Source organism: Lagopus leucura, unplaced genomic scaffold (assembly GCF_019238085.1).
Source record: "Lagopus leucura isolate 7727_CA_CO unplaced genomic scaffold, USGS_WTPT01 Super-Scaffold_739, whole genome shotgun sequence".
Taxonomy (NCBI): Eukaryota; Metazoa; Chordata; class Aves; order Galliformes; family Phasianidae; genus Lagopus; species Lagopus leucura.
This window is the reverse complement of record NW_024962255.1, coordinates 17,062,147-17,079,428: the sequence shown is the minus strand read 5'-3', so window position 1 is coordinate 17,079,428 and position 17,282 is coordinate 17,062,147.

The window sequence follows — 17,282 nt, the reverse complement described above, 5'->3', positions numbered from 1 at the left end:
TGAGAAAATACAGTTATTTCTGTCACTCGTGTGAGTTTCAAATAAGATTGGTGTTAAAGTGTCCTTCATGTTTCATATGAAATACAGAATGGGAAAGGACAACTATTTTAGACCCTTGATGGTAGTCTGATTTCCTTTTTCTTCTACCAGTGAAAGAGCTTCAGCAAAAATGTGGACAGTGAGGACACTTCCTTCTCTTGAGGAAGTATGCTTATGACTTGTGTGTTTTCTTCTTACCACAGCCCATGAGAATGATGGCTGCAGGCACCAAGGCGTGCGATTGTAAGTGGTGATGGAAGACAGACAGAGGGCCAGAGACCATAGCATGCAAACCACAAAAACAAAAAAAAATGCTGAATTTCACAACAAGCTGATGCAATATATCCAGTTCATGCTCCTAGCTCATGTTCTTCCCCTGTATATGGTGAATGTCTTATTGCCTCAGCCTTCCTATAATAATGATCTGCACAGTCAAGCACTTCTCTGGAAAAAATATAGAGAATCTGAGGCCTGGTCTCTTGCATCTGTTCCATTGCATCCCACCCTGTGGACCTGGGTCTGAGGGGAAGTTTGGGGAATTTGTTGTGCAGCTTTCAAGGCGGATGCCTGATTTAACTGCAGCAGAGGCTGTGGAATGATGTGAGGAGGTTAAAGGTAACACTATCACTATTAAGGAAGCAAATACGAGCAAATACCAAAGTAATTATTTTCTCTCAGCTTATTCCCTGCTCCCTTTACACCAGTCAGCATTCACCAGAAAGAGACCTTCTTGTGTGTGGCCTGTGAGTTGTTTCACTGCATCCTGCTTGAACAAATGTGTCCCTGAGGTCATGTTTCTAAGGTCCTGTAGTGTCCACTCCCAAGATTACTTCTGGGCAAACATGAAAGGACCAGCCCTCTCTGAAGTGGGTCTCAAGTGAGTGCACTCAACTGAGTGATAGATGTGAGATGATGCACATTTAAAGGATATTTAACAGGATTAAAAAGTCAGTGGCATGTGTCTTGGCTGGATGGCTGATGGCCAGTATGTAACCTGCCTTCTCAGCTCCAGCACCCTTGCTGTCTTTCCCAGTTGCAGTGATTTCTTTATCGACTGGGAGACGTTCACTGCTGAATGCTCTGGCAGAGACTCAGAAGGCTCTGTTATCTCTGTCCTTCCTCACAGTGCTTGGTCACAGAAGAGGGCACTTCAACTATGAAACACCATTAGTGGTAGTGAGAATAGGAGAATACTTCCCAGCACCTTTGGCTTTACAAGTAGAGGAGAAACCCTAATGTTTTCTCCACAGACAAATTACAAAAAAAGAGGAGAAAAGGAGGACTTGAGAGGAAGAAGAGGCATTAACAGGAGGACAAGCATTTCCCTGAATATTTGATTTTTTGGGCTCATTGGTGACAGGGAGGACTTAGCCCCCTGCAGCCATCCCTGCTCTCATCACTGACCTCCCATGTTTTCCCCCTTTAGCGGACTGAGATTCAGGTTAATTCTCAAGCTCTCTTCTGGGTTGCATGAGAGAAGACCCTCCCAGCCACCTGCCCAGTTGGGTTGCCATTGCTCTGCCCCATTCCTCTGCCCAAAGGTGATTCAGTTCCCTACTCATACCCATACAGTTCTAGTGGGCAGATCTTACTTTCCTGTTTGGCTACTCAGAATTATTTGCTCTGTTGCGTACAGGGCAGAACAGGAAACATCCCCCGGAATATTTGTTTCTAAAGAGCAAATTTTAATCAGCATCTGATTTTCCTACTGCAGGAGTAGCTAAGTGGTATCTTAAGAAGTAATTGTATGCGCTGAGATGTAGCACAGAGTGCTTACTGTGTATCATTTGTACAATAAAGAGGAATAAATATTGCACACAATCAGACAGAGCTGATAAGTTTGAATGTTAACTGACTCATGGGTGTTTGTTTTTTGTTTTTGTTTTTGTTTTTTGTCCAGAATAAGGCGTTATGATCACTTTGACTGATCTCACAGCTATTTACATTTCCTCTTCAAATTCAGTAGAGGCTCTTGAGCTGCCTCTGCAAAAAACTCCTAACTTTCTGAAGTAGAGTTCACTCTGTTGCTTCACTCATTTGTCTCACTCATGACCGCTTCTTGCTGTTAAAGATACGTGCCATGTCCCTAGCCTGCACGCATGCAGTTGCTGCTTCTTGCAACAGACAGCTTCTTGCAGTAGCTCTGTGTGGCTGAGGATCCTTCTCTGACTGGTTCCCTACTACATCCTTCCCCTTTCCTTTACTAAACTGAGTAGATTTAATTTCCAGAAGCCTTTTGTAGTAAGACTTTCTTTAAACTTGTTGTCAGTTCACATTACATCTTTTTATTAGCACTCTGTGGACAGCCACCACAATTGAACAGCTATTTCAGTTATTATTTCCTAAGCTGGATTTCACTCTGCTGGAGATATATATCTACAGTTTGTCCCTGGATTGAGAAATAGCTGCCATTTGGAAAGGTAATTTCAGTGCTGGTGGATGTCACAGAATGTATACTGACTCTGCAAGCACAGGATAAATATCATCTACAGATATTTGGCCTTAATCACTCAACAAGTTAGAGGAAGAACTCAGCAAAACAGGAGTGTCAGATCAGTGAGCTGACCACAAGGCCTGAATTTCCTTCCCATATTGCTAGAGTTTCCTTATAAAGCTGAAGCTGACGCTTAGGAAAAATTTCTTCTCTGAAAGGGCAGTCAGGTTGCTGGAATGGGCTGCCCAGGGAGATGGTAGTGTCTCTGGATGTGTTCAAGAAACATTTGGATGTTGTACTAAAGTACATGGTTTAGTGGGGAAATGTTATTGGTAAGTGGACAGTTGGACTGGATGATCTTGGGGGTCTGTTCCAATCTTAGTGATTCTATGATTCTGTAGTTGTCCAGATGCATGGCAGAATGATGAATTATGGACAAAGGACTGGCAGGAGAGAAGAGCTTCACCAGCTAAGGAATTAAACTCCAGCCAAAGCATACCTTTATCTGGCAAATGCTGGGAAGGCTGCTTGCTTTCTACGAGATTATTATCGCCTTTCTGAGACTAACATGTATTTTATGGTAATGAACTTTCTGAAATCAAAAAACAACACAGCAGAAGTAGAGATGTGTGGAGGGTACTTGGGAGGCTATGAGGGATTTTCTGACTGCTGACCTGAAGTTATCCTGAAAATCAGAAAATAATTTAATATCCATAATACGTTAGAATGTCCCGGTACCGTCTGTCAGTTTTGGTGTCAAGACTGGTTTTAGGTGTTGTGCATTATTGACCACTGCCACCTTATCTTCAACAACTGTCTGACTCTTGATGCAAGCCTTGATGCAGCAGAGGGATGGCAGAAGATTTGGGTTTTTTTAGGCTGTTGCTGCTGGAAACAAAAATGGGCAAGGGTTTTGGCATGCTCTGCACTATTGTAGCTAATTTGAAGTAATTGATTACTATGTGGACTAACACCCGCTCAGAGCTATCTTTCATCTTTTCAGTTGTAGATGTTGTTGACTGTTTCTATCCTCTCTGTTCCTTTCTGAAAACAGCACTGACTCTTTACCTAACCTCAGCTCGTAGCTAGGAGTGCCGGGCAGATTCTTATCCAGAGCACTAGAGGGCGGCAATAGTACGTTAAAAATCAATCTTTCCAGACCCAGTCCCTGCTAGCCCCAGGAAGAAGGGCCCTGTTTCCTCCTTTTAGTCCTCTGGGCTGTTGCCTTCTATTTGGCCCTATCAGACATTCCTTTCGCATCAGTGTACTCAGTATTTTGATTTTGTATGCTGGGTTCCCTTCTATTTGAGGCATGGGGTGTCAAACCTATCGGGGATTCTGCATAGGGTACTCATATGTCAACCCTCCATCTGGAGGGATTGCTGTCTTACCCAATGCCTCTCCTGGTATTGAGATTTCTCAGGTGGAGGTTACATGTTTTTCAGGTTATCTGGCATTAATGCCCAGAAAGAAGAACTTTGATAGTTTCAGCTTTTTTGTTTGAAATAGAACAAAGATATCTTTGAAGCTGACAAGATGAAGACAGCAAGAATTCAACATGTTAGATGACAGAAAAATGTGTATGCTGTTAGTGTTTCTAAATTCTACACGGGTCTGAGAATAGTTGCAGTAGGTTTTATTAATCTTGTACTTCAAATCACAGTCAGAGCAGGAAAAGCCCTTTAAGTTTCAGTAGACATCTCAACATCTCTACTTGCTGTAGCAAGTCTCAAGGGCCAAGGTCATTCATTTTTCATCTAAGGTCTTGTTTTTGTGGTTTGCAGAAATTAGTGAAGCTAGGCAACTTCAAGGCAAAAGACAAGCACCAAGATCTCTTTACAAGTCAGCAAGTCATGGAGTTGTGTTGTGAGTAGTGATTCCCACTGCTCCCAGCCTGAAACTCGAACTCAGTGCTTCCAGGAGGTCAAATGTTTGCCTAGACTAGTCTGACATGCCTCTCATGCAGTGTTTTTTCCAATAATTAGCACGTAGACATGGCTTTACGTGGATGACTACAAGCTCACTGTCATCTCTCATTCCATGGTTATCAGTATAAAAACACTGAGTCATTTTGTGTAGACAGCATTCCTGTTCCTGGGGTGGGTACAGCTCATTATCTATCTATCTATCTATCTATCTATCTATCTATCTATCTATCTATCCATCTATCTATCCATCTATCTATCCATCTATCTATCTATCTATCTATTTATTTATTTATTTTGTCCCAGTGAGCCACACTGACTCCTCATTACTAGAAATCTTAAAATACATTGCTAACATTTGCTGAATTGACCTCCAGGTCCAGTCACACAGAGGGCTCACTTTTTTTTTTTTTTCAGCCACAGGAGAAAGACGAGTCCCACAGCAGTGGGATGTAGCCATGGGCTGTATGCAGAGAGCAACGCAGGGCCTGCATGTCTACCCAAGCTCTGTCACTGCAGTGCTCTATAGCACATTAATCTACTGCAGGAGAGTATTGCAGGACGATATGAGCTTTCCCGGGATTAAAAAAAAAAAAGAAAAAAGAAATACAGTTGTAAATATTTGGCGTTAGAACACCGACCCTAAACAACGCAACAGGAAAGCCCGAGGCTTTCTGTAGGAGCTAGTTATGGCAATTATTTTGAAGAGCCTTTGATAAATGGCTGTATTGTGTTGTATTGTATTGCCCTCTACCGGAACTACCGAAGATTGCACGCTGGTGCTTAAGCAGAGAAAAAACTGGGACGGGAGAACCGTGAGATGTTGATGACAACAAATAAGTTGTGTCACACTGCTTAGCAGAGTCGCAGAATCGAATGCTTCTGGATTTGGAATCTAAAGAGGGGCTCGGGATTTTTTCTGACTTGCTGAAAGGACATTGGTTTCTTTAGAGAAGAATCTGTGCAGGCGGGAGAGAGATCCAAAGTTATAAACTTGCCAAGAAAATGGATATTGTATCCTTGAAAAGAAAAAAAGAAAGCTTTCTGTGTTACAGAGGCTCACGTGTTCAGAGCTGATGAGAGAACTATTGCATGAAACTGTGATGAAAAGGTACCTTCGGGTCCTGTGCCTCAGATTATTATTATTATTATTTTAAATTATTATGTTTGCATTCAAAAAGAACGCTTATCTTTTCCTTACTGAAAGATTTTTGTTATTATTATTTATAATCATCCAGCACTTGACTTAGACCATTTTCCCAATTAAAGGTTTAGGCCACTCAATGCATACTTTGTTACTGAGAACTAAGAAAGAAATGAATCCCATGTAGGTGCATTCCAACGTTAAAACAAGAAAGAGATTGAAATGTTTGGCTTATCTTGAATCCACAGTGAAATCTTCAGTGTTTCTCCTGCCACAGATGCCTAAATCCTACTGTTATTATACCATGAGGCTGTTATTCCTGTAGTCACAAGAACAGTAGTCACAAATAAATAAACAAATAAAAATAAAAAATCTTAGTCTTCCCCTTTTTTGTTGTTGTTGTTTGTGGACCCACATTTTCTATTTTGGGCGATTTATGGCACCCAAGTTGAAACACTGGCTGTGTACTGCTAGGATGAGAGAATGGATACAAGTTGCTAGAAGGAGATGTCTTCTGGCTGATGTAAATCTGCTGAAATGAGCGACAGAGAGGTTTCTTCCAAGATTTTCCACATGGAAGCACAGCTCATTTCTGGCCACCTGGCTGTTTTGTATTCAAGTATATCTGCACTCTCCATCTTTCAAAACAGAGCTTGAAAATTTCCCAACAGGAAGCTCCCTAAAAATCTATTTAATGCTGGCTCATTACTCTGGATTTTGTGCCTGGGAAATGTAGAAGCCATCCAAACACTCTGATGCTGTAGGATACATGTCCCCATGCAGCTCTCCAACACAAAGTTGGAGCTCATATGTCACTGACCACTTGCTGAAAATGGTACTCCATTTACATTTCATAGATCTTCACTCCATTTCTTCTTTCTAGGAGGCTTGTTGAGCTCACATCCTCCTTTTCCTGGCATTCTTCTTCCTAATGTCTACAGTCTGTATCTGGAGTTCTCAGTTATGGTCAGAATTTCAGTTTCACATTATTATATATATATATTTTAGAAAGCCCTGCAATTAATGCTTTTGTCTACTCAGATCAAGAAGTACTTATTTTAGTTGACAGTCAGTAAAGTTTCCCAAGGCCAATCTGGAAATCACACCAGAATTGGTAAGCGATCTCCTTGTTCTTTTGTTGCCCAGAGATTTCTAGCTTCAGTTCCCAATGAAGAGGGGCATCGAGAGAACAGCCTGGTGGGAACGCCTCTGTTAGCTGTGCCCAGCTCACCGCAGCATCAGAAACATTCACAGACACTCAACCACTTCACTGGAAAGAAAATAGAGTGAACACAAGTAGCTTTGAGCTTTGCCCTAGTTGTGATTGAAGCCAGTTCACTTTTGGGTGCCGCTGGACAAACGGAACTGCGCTTCTCATTATCTGTCCCCACTGGAGTAAGAAACAGGTAGCAGTCCCTTAATTCTTCTAACTTAGTTTAGAATCAATTAATTAATCAGTAGCTGTGACTAATTATTTACTTCCAATTAACCTGGAAATCATTTCAAAATGAAGCCAGAGAACATGACTTCTATGGTAAAATGGTAAGTTTCTGTTGTCAGTTGGTGACGCAACCTATGTGACATTACATACCCTATCTAGGCTTACCTTGACAATAAGGAAGTTGATTTATTTTGTACATTTGTTTCATGCAGCATTATTTATTTTAGTGCTTATATAGTCCTTGTATCAAGTGTGCTGTTGTATTTCAAGGGGAATTTGTGGTCTGTATTTTATTACTTGTTAGAATACTAGCTAGAAAAAGTTAATGAACTGTACATGAGTCCAGTGATGCGATCGTTGACTGACTTGAACACTATTGCCTTGCTAGGGAGTGGAAAATGGCTGGAGATACCTATACGTCACTTGTCCAATGAATACTTTTCCAAAGCTGAATAAGATTTCATCAAAAGAAAATCTGATCAAAATCAACAACAGGGCTCTGCTCTGAACTTAGGAATGGCTTATGATGTTGCATCTCGATGTGATGTTAAAAACAAACAAACAAATAACAGTTGGCTTGGCCTCAGTTGATCCATTTCTATCACAGAATGGATCACACCCTGAAGATTACTGAGCTCGAATACCTCTGCCATGGGCCAGGCTGCCACCCACTCAATCGTGCTGCCCAGAGCCCCATACAGCCTGGCCTTGAACGCCTCCAGAGATGAGTTAATCACATCTTCGCCAGGCATCCTGTGCCGATGTCTCAATGCCAGTGTCTCGAGTAAAAAATTCCTGCCTCCTAATACCTAACCTAAGTTTCCTCTCTCTTAGTTTGAAGCCATTCTGCCTGATCCTGTCACTATCAGGTTGTATGGAAATGCCAAATCACAGCTTGAACAGGTGATCGAGCACCCGGTGAGAAGGTGGGGCCAACCCAGAGAAGCTCAGGTGCATGCAATGCAGCTGAAGGACTGGGAGGGGTGGAGCCAGGATCCACCCCTTTCCAGACCTCATTTAAGAGTTGGCAGTGGAAGAGAGAGTGTCTTGCTGGCAATTCCTGCCTCCAGAAGGCCTTTTGCAGGTAAGACGCTACTTTGTTTCTGCATCCACAGCTGCTGCTGTGTTTGGGCTTGTTCTCATTTGCTGCAGCTGAGGGCTTTGCCACCCTGCTGTTATTGCTGTACTTTCCATCACAGACCATGTAAAAAGTTGGTTCCCCCTCCTTTTTGTAAGTTCCCTTCAAGTGCTAGAAGCCATAATGGGGCATTTTCTTCTCTGAGGTAAGCAAACCCAATTCCCACAAATTTCTTGATAGGAAGGCTGCTGCAGTTCTTTGCTCATTTTGGGGCTTTTCTCTGGACCCACTCCATGAGCTCCACATTCTCTCTCTCATGCTGAGGGCCCCAGGCACAGGGCTCCAGATGGTGCCTTGTGAGGGCAGAATAGAGGAGGATGATTGCCTCCCTTTTCCTGACATCCCTCCCTTTCTTGATGCAGCCTGGGATACCCTTTGCTTTTGGGCTGTGAGTGTGTGCTGTTAGTTCACTTCTAGTGCTTCTGGTCCACTGGTACCCTCGAGTTCTTCTCCACAGGGTTGATCTCAGTGAGTCTTCCTCCTGGTCTGTGCTCATATCTAGCAAGGCTCTGAGCCTGGGATGCTTGTTATCAGGCCCCCCAGACTTGTATGCATTCAGCCTCTTCGGGTGGCCTCAGACTCATCCTTATCTTACAGTGGGAGGGATTTTGATCCTCCAGACTGTGCCCAGAGGTTTAGGGACACAAGAGATACGGAAAGCCAGACCACCAGCAAAGACTGAGTAAGGGCACTGGGCACCTCAGCCTTCCCTATGTCTGTCATTGCATTTTTTTGCTTACAAGAGCGATTATGCTTTCCTTGCCCTTTCTCTTCTGAGCAATGTGCTTGTAGACATCCTTTTCTGTTTTGTTTGTTTGTTTGTTTGTTTTGTTTTGTTTTTTAATAAATCTTTTGCTGAGTTCACTTGCATCTGAACTCCTAGGGGCTGGAGAACTCTCATGCTCTCAGAAAGGCATCCTTACAGAACTCCTTTCATACTCCATTCTAACTTGGCATTTGAGAATATACAATTTTTTTTCTTCTGCATATGGAGTGCTGTACTCTATGTTAGGTAGTGATTTCACAATTAGCCTCCTCTGCCTGAGTTAACTGAAAGCTGTGAATGCTGCAGAAACAGAACCTGTCAGAAATAATGCTGCTTGGCTGACATTATTTCCACTTGGTGCAGTGGGGGAAAAAGAACCAAAGGAGCGATAGATCTCTCTGTTTTCTGAAGATTTCATAACGACAGGACTTTTAATATTGGAACTTGTTTGCTACAAGAGAGTTCTTCCTTGTTGTTTGTCTTTGGGGTTCTATGTGCGGCTCAGAAACAGTTGCTCAGAGGTGGGTAACTTACAGTGAACCTGTTTCATTCCCTGTTAAGTCTTGACAGAAGTGTGGTGTCACCTAATCCCTCTGTGGAGAGAGAGAGGGACTCTGCATACTTTATTCCTGTAAGGCAATAAATGCTGCCTGAAGAATGCAATTTCTTCCCAGAGTAAAGAGTTCTGGTAGGGTGGGATAGAACAATGACACTGTTAAATGCTGATCTGAGTGCAGGGTTATTCACAATGTCATGGGTGGACGTCAGTCCAACTCTAAGCAAATCCCAGGGAAAGGGAGAATAAATTTAGTTTTGCAATCCCTGGAAAATCTTAAAGGCAAATTCACCTTTCTCAAAGCTACTGAAATTCTTGGCTGTTTATGCAGGTGGGCCTTCTTAATGGTAAACCTTCTGTAGGGTACATAGAACTAAGGCTTCTCTGGGCAGAGAACATATTGTGGAATTAACAATTTCAGTTGCCAAAAAGGGTAATTTCTAGATAATTGTTTTTTTTTTAGAAAAGTGAAATACTCTGAGTTGGAGGGGAAAAAAGTAGTCATTGCAAACTTGCATCTGGAAATCAGATGGATTGGAAGCCAGTGATTTCTTGAGCATGGCAATTAAATTTCTTCTAACAGCTAGATAATTGTCCTGTCTTAGAACCAAGCAAACTTTTCTATTTGGTCATCCTACTTTAACTGACAGTTATTAAAAACAAAATAGGAGGGCATCAGCCCAACAATCACCACAGCTGCCTTCCCCAGCAGTACTGACAGGTGAGCTCACTTCTCTTCCTCAGAGTTTGTTGGACCTGTTCTCATGTACTTTTGCTAGGCTTGTGAAGTTTGTGGGGTCTTATCTCCAAGGAAATGTATAAATGATTCTGCCTGACTTCTCCAAGACCAGCATGTCTAGGTAGTCTAAAGAGCTCATGCTGTAAGAAATAAGATTTGCAAGATGATGTCTGAAGCCTTTTTTTTTTTTCCTCTCCTTAGTTTTCCTGCTTCTACCACTGTTTTGTGTTGAATACACAACATTCTATGAACCCCTGAGTACAGCTAAATCACATCAAGTTTAAAAAACCTCTTCTTATTCCTGTATGGTTTATTTTTACTGTTATTTCTTTTTATTTAAAAAGAAGTCCACATGGTACATCATGAAGCATGGAGGTTTGGGGTAGGGGTTTACCTTCTCAGCACAGTAACCCAAAATGATATGGAAGGGAAATAATTACGGCCATAATTTCTGCAAGTGAGTGTAGAAATGGGTGAAGGTTAGAGCTTCCTCCTGCTATGCAACTAGGGATCAGCATTCAATATAAAGAACAAAAGAAAAGAACAAAGGTCAAACACTCACGTGAATTAAGAATTAGGGCTTTATTTATGATTTGTCATAAAAACAACAAAAAAACAAACAAACTCCTTTCTTCCCCTGCCTGATGGAGGAACACACTTGTGCAGCCCAGGCCTCCAGCTAAAGTGACAGTTCATACTGCTGTTTTTAAGGAAAGACACATGTTGGAAGCTCTCTTCTGAATGTGCACCCTGCCAAGAAATTCATTGATTCATAATGTAAGTTTTTTGGCTGTTTTAGGCTTTATTGCTGCAAGTGGTTCTTGCTCAGCCATTCAGGCTATTAATGGTAGAAAACACACATACTGTTACAAGGCATAAAACATGAATAGTGAAATGACTGGGTGCATAGCAATTAAATCTTTACTCTTAGCTATAGATTTACTATTGACTGAAGACTACATTCCACTGTTAGAGGGTTGCATCAACTTCAGTTAAGGCAGGCTGATTCAGTAATTGTTCTATCTTCTGTTGCTTTTAAGCTGTTCCTGGGTGTTCCAGTGACGTCCCACTGCTCTCTTCAGTTTTTCTACAACTGACTAGAGCAAGGGACTTGGATATGTACTAAGCCACAGTGAAAATTACGACAAGTTCCTTCACCAGAGGGTGGCTGGGTACCAGAACAAGCTCTTCAGGGCAGCAGTCACAGGCCCAGGCTGATGGACTTGGAGAAGCATTTGGACACTGCTTTTAGAGATAGCATTTGAAGTTCAGGTGGGCTTATGCACAGCTACAAGTTGTAGGCCCCTTCCAATCTAGTCTGCATTCTTACTCTGCACATAACAACAGACATTTCACTGAGCTTGTGTATTTGTTTGTTAAGCTTTTCCTCTCATCTCACTACTACACTACTTTTTTCCCCTCTGGAAAAAAAGCTATATCCTATTATCACCAGGAGCAACAGGTTTATGGCCTGCAGACACCTGTTTGCACTAATGAGTCAACCTAATAACTCACTGAGATGCTGTTGTTGAAGTCACACGGAGAGTAGTATCATATCTGAGTAAATCACTCCATTTTATATCCTATGTATCCTTTATATCCTCTAGATCCTTTATATATCTTTTATTATCTAGCTATTGCACTTCAATCACAGGAGAACTGGATCATTAATTAATTTAACTGCAAACTGTCATCACATAAAATACAATATACCACATGCAAACATTTAATGCAAAGGCACCACCCTAGTGAAGTTCCATGTCTTTTGTTAAAAAGACAAAGACAAAGTAGAACATTACTTAGTGGGTGGGAGCCCCCCCATCCCCCCTCAGCCACTCCTCTCTAGCCAAAACATTTCCGAGACTGACCATCCCACCCTCCCACCTGACCATCCCACCCTCCCACCCAAAAAAAGAATAACCTCTTTTGAGATGGTGCAAATCCCAGCAAACAGCCCCAAACCAGCAGCCAAAAGCACAGCTCCCAGTTTGTGGGAGCTGTGCTTTTGGCTGCTGGTCATCAATAACCTCAAAGCCACCTAACACACAGCAGACAGCTCCAAGACACCACTTCTAAAAGCTGATACAAACCTTTTAAGCAACAAAACCAGCCAGGCACACCACAGCATCCTCTGCTCCTCCACCAGATCAGCAGAGAGATCCATCAGATCCCCACACTCCAGCACAGAAGGGCTGCTCTCACTTCACTCCATTCCTTCCAGGCCTGCAAGAAAACCACATCATCACACTGAGTCCCAGACATAAACTCCATCCCAGAGGCAGCACATAGTTAAGGGATAGACAGATACAGCTCACCATGCTTCACTGGAATCCTCATTCCAGCCATTAACATGCAGGAAGAGCTGTGAACCAGTTCCATCCTCCAGTGTGAGGGTTCATATCTGCAGATCCATCACTCACATACTCCAACTAGTCCTCACCCTGCAACAAGAACACAATCAGAGCCATACAGAATGGAAACACCTCCCTAGAGATCATCTGGCCCACTTCCCTACCACACATCACCCAGGAAAGCATCAAAGCACTACTGGAAGGAGGCTGGGCAGTCCATTCCATCCCTCCCACTTTGATCCTTCTCCTTTCTGCTTGCATAGGCCATGAACACACCACCCATCATCATCAACTGGGCTCCTGCACATCAGATATTCCGATCAGCCACCCTTCTCTCATCTAGCTGGACAATCAAGACAACATACAAAGCTACCCAGCACAATTCCCCCTCAGTGAACCCACCCCATCTGCTCCTTAGACATTTCTCTTCCGGTCACTTGGAGATGACACACCTGGAACAAGTTGTCACATCACCTTCCCAGAGATGAGGCCATGCTTCTCACCCTCTCTGAAGCCTGCAGGGCCATCAGCTATCCTCCAGTCTTCAGGCACCTTTCCTGTAGGAAAAACCAGAGGAAGTGTGATAGCTATTTGGCAGTCACCTCTGCCAGCTCCCACAGGCATTTGCTGGCATCCATTTTGCCAAGACTACCTTTGACCAGCTCCTCCAGAATCCAGGGTTCCCAACAAGCAGTCTCAGCAGCAACAACTGAAGAGAAAAAGGCATTCAGTACAGAAATGCATCCCCATTACCAGAATCTCCACCTTGCAAAGCAGAGGCCCACACATTCTCTAGTCTCCTTTTCTCTGTTGACAAACTTTTGTTAGTCTTGACCTCCCTCCTAAAGGTGATACTGAGAGGGCCTTAGCCTTCCTCAATCCTTCTCTTCTTTCTCCCCTTCAAGTTAAACCATGAGTTCTCATTCACCCCTGCAGGTCTCCTGCCATTCCTGCTCAGTTCTTTACTGTTTGGGATGCACAGCTCCTGAGCATGGAAGTAACACTCCAGCATCAACAACTGCTCACAGGACCCCCTCCAATGCTCTAACCCCAGGTGTACCTTCACATAGATCCTTTAAGAAGACAAAGTTGGCTCCCTCAAAGTTCAGTGTTTCAGTTCTACTCATTGCTTCATATCTTCCACACTGAACACTGCAGTCTCACACCTGCCACACTTGAGGCCACCACTGGTCTTCCTGTCCCCAAAGAGTCCTTCTACAACAGGGAGAGCAAGCTCCAGCAACACCTCTCTTCTCAATGGCTCCTTCAACACCTGTATCAAAGGATTTTCTTTGACATACTACAAGAACCTCTGGAATGAGCACTCTTGGCAGCCTTGCTTTCCTAACAGCTGACAGGGTGGTTCAAGTTGTGAGAAACACACTCTAGATCAAAAACTTCTAATCATAGATCTGTTAAGAACAGTTTATTCATTATTGCAATAATGGCCACACAATCCCCACTGACAAGGGAGAAATTGCACAACTAGCCAGTGAAATCCATTCTGTTACAAACCCTGGGTCTGACGCAGGTAAAGCCTCCTGGCACTCCTTGGTTTAGTCTCAGGCTCACAACTTTCCAGCACTGTTGCTACATTACGCTTCCATACATCTGTCACCAACCCACTGTCTTTGTGTGCTCTGTACCTTTTGTGGCAAGAGGATGACAACATTTTCAACAATTAGTACACTAGTTCTGTCCTGTACCAGACTCCCCCCTAGCCTATAAAATTATCTTACCTAGTGCCTGTGCCAATTTTACCTATGCCAGAACACCCCAGTCTCAGCTTTACTGTGCTCAGCAGCTTTCTTTGTGAAAGACAACTTACCTTATGCTACATACAGAATACTGGAAATTGCCACTGCAAAAAAGACAACCTCTCACAATTCCCCCTCTTCCTTTTTACCCTCTTGGGTTTTCAAACCAGACCACAAAATACCTGTAATAGTAGAAAACTACCTTACTATCCCAACTTGATGATTGATTATCATTTATCAAAATGAATCTTGCTATTTTCCCCATATATATAAACATTATTAATAACAGTTTCTTCACCATTGTATGATTCCTCCCAATAGGAACAAGCAGCAAGACTGGAATCAGAGCATAATCAGCATTAGAGGCTCTAAGCTACCAAGGAATTCAGGAAAGATAGGGAAGTTAGCAATAGTAAAGACAGAAATTCCAGCAAACAGTTTACAGAGCAGAAATAGTCACCACCAGGGAATCCAACAGTGTCTTATTGGTCCATGGCAAGGCAGCAGGTTGGTCAGCAACATCTCATTGACTTACCCATTCTTCCTCAGAACTCTTCAGGCCTGCCTACCTCAGTGATCAGGGTCATCATGTCGTGTCCATCATGGTGATGGTAGCTGCCACGGTATCCACATTTTGTTCATCAGGAGGAACAATGCATGTCCTCTCACCTCTGTGCTCACAGTAGTCAACCATTTACTTCAAAAGCTTGTTGGGCAGGTCATGCCTTGGATGGATGCCGTTGAACAGGCTCTGAGCCAAGCATTCTCCAGCTTCTCATGTATCAGATGGCTGCCTCTGAACAAGGTTTGAGCCAAGCACTGTTCCCTCTTCTCACACCACCCAGTGCCACAAAGCTTCTTGTCACTGTCCCATGGTGGTTTCAAGAAAAAAAAAGATAAAGGGGGAATGAGGGGAGAAAGGAAAGATACATGTTAAAAATAACACAAAGGCGAAGGAAAAAAGTGTGAGTGCTGACACACACACACACATATACATATATACACACACACACATATATATATGTGGATTTCCATATATATATATATATATATGGAAATCACCTTATCCATGGATCACCAGGAGGCTAGGAAAAGTAATCTAATACCTGGGCCAACTTTCAGACTCCTTGGGTAATTCAAGCCAAGTCAGTCACCTCAGCATGTGCCAGACTTTCACATACAATTACAACCAATATATGCAATGTAATGGTTAATATGATCACAAATGCACGAAGCACAGAATTAAAAACTCCTCTTGCTGTTGGTGACCATCTAAGGAGCATTTCCCATCAGTGGTGTTCTCCATCCCTCTTCACCCTTACCGGAAAATGGTGCATCTCCCCCATATCATGGAGAACAGTAATCTAAGTTCTTTTTGTCCCTTATCTTGAAGGCAGCCTAACAACTGGTACAGATTGTCACATTGCAATAATTTCTTTACCAAATAAGATTCATTTCAATTGGTGCAGGTGGCAAATCTTGGATTGATGTATAATTGGACCACAGCAACTGATAGGATGTAACTGGAACTGAATAATTAGAGTCACATCCCATAATGTTAGTAAAGTTACAAACACAGACATTTGAATACAGTACATTTGAATCGTTCAAACATTTGAATGATTGCTTGTATCTACAATAATATTACCTGCGAGTATAAAATTATAAGAGGTCCTCATACACACACATCCTTTTCCAATATAGATGAGCACTATTTCAGGGGTCTCATTGGGACACCTCTAAAAACAGCAAATAATTTGCTCAGGGTCAACACAAGCATATCAAGTCTTGATGGTATTACTCTCAAAATAAATCCTTCTTTCTCCCCATACAGCACATGAACTAACATCAACAGTTTGCCATTTGTTTCCATTTTATCGGGCCCATACTCTGTGTTCCAATGAATAGGGCATAACCCCATTGTGATTCAGTCCCTGCACAATGATTGGGTACACAAATTAACAACACAAGTATGTATCAAAGCATTGCTTATTGTTAGGACAAAAGCTGCAGCAATGTTATTAACAGGATCATAAGTAAAATTAACTAGACACCACTAAGACTGAAATTCTCTTTCAAATTTGTTTGCATTGTCCCAACCCACCTTTCAAATTTCAGTGGGTAGAGCTTTTTTACCTTCTACACATAAGAGCTAGGAAGACACTGAGTTTGACTAGTGCATCTACATTTAACTGATGGTCTTTTATATTAGCTCTTTCCCACTGAGATAATACATTAGATAAGAACTTCTGATTGATTCCCCAATGCTGATAGGGAAAACTGCAGGGTTGTTGCAATGCAGGTAGATCACTCATTTGACACCCTACTTCTATCCTTTGTCCTACATCTCCCCAGAGTTGCCAGTACTATCCTGGCCCCATTCACTTCCTGAATATATTTCAGGACTGTGCTTAACCATGGAAAGGGTTAAGCCTCTGTTACAGTTAGAATTCAATCCCATATACCCAGTATGTCCAATACAGGCATGGGACCATGACCAGCCAGTGAATGTGATAGGATCAGCATAAGCTAATACAAATATTTATCTGAATATGCCTGTCTGAAACAGTGACATTAATGATACCACAGGGATCCCAGAGAAAGGAGCAGAGTGAGAAGGGAGCACGCGAGGCTCAGCAACAGGATCAGCATTCATTAGCATACAGAAAACAAAAGAGAGCTTCCCAGTTTCAGAGTGTATAATCAAAGAGTGTACAGCTGTATAATCAATCAGTATACAGAGAAGTTAGGTTGGAAAGATTACTGTGTTAGAAAGGGATAATCGAATGAATGGAAGGCTTACCTGTGTCCTGGGCTCGCAGAAAAAGACTCCAAGAGGAGTGATCTGCAGAGAGAGGTCCTTCCTCAGTGGCAGTCAGCCCTCAAATAGGGTTTAGGAGAGGTGCAGCCAGGCTCCACCCCTTCCAGTCACACAACTGAATTGCCTTCACCTGTGCTGCCACAGTTGACTTATAACTTGTTTTGGGTGATC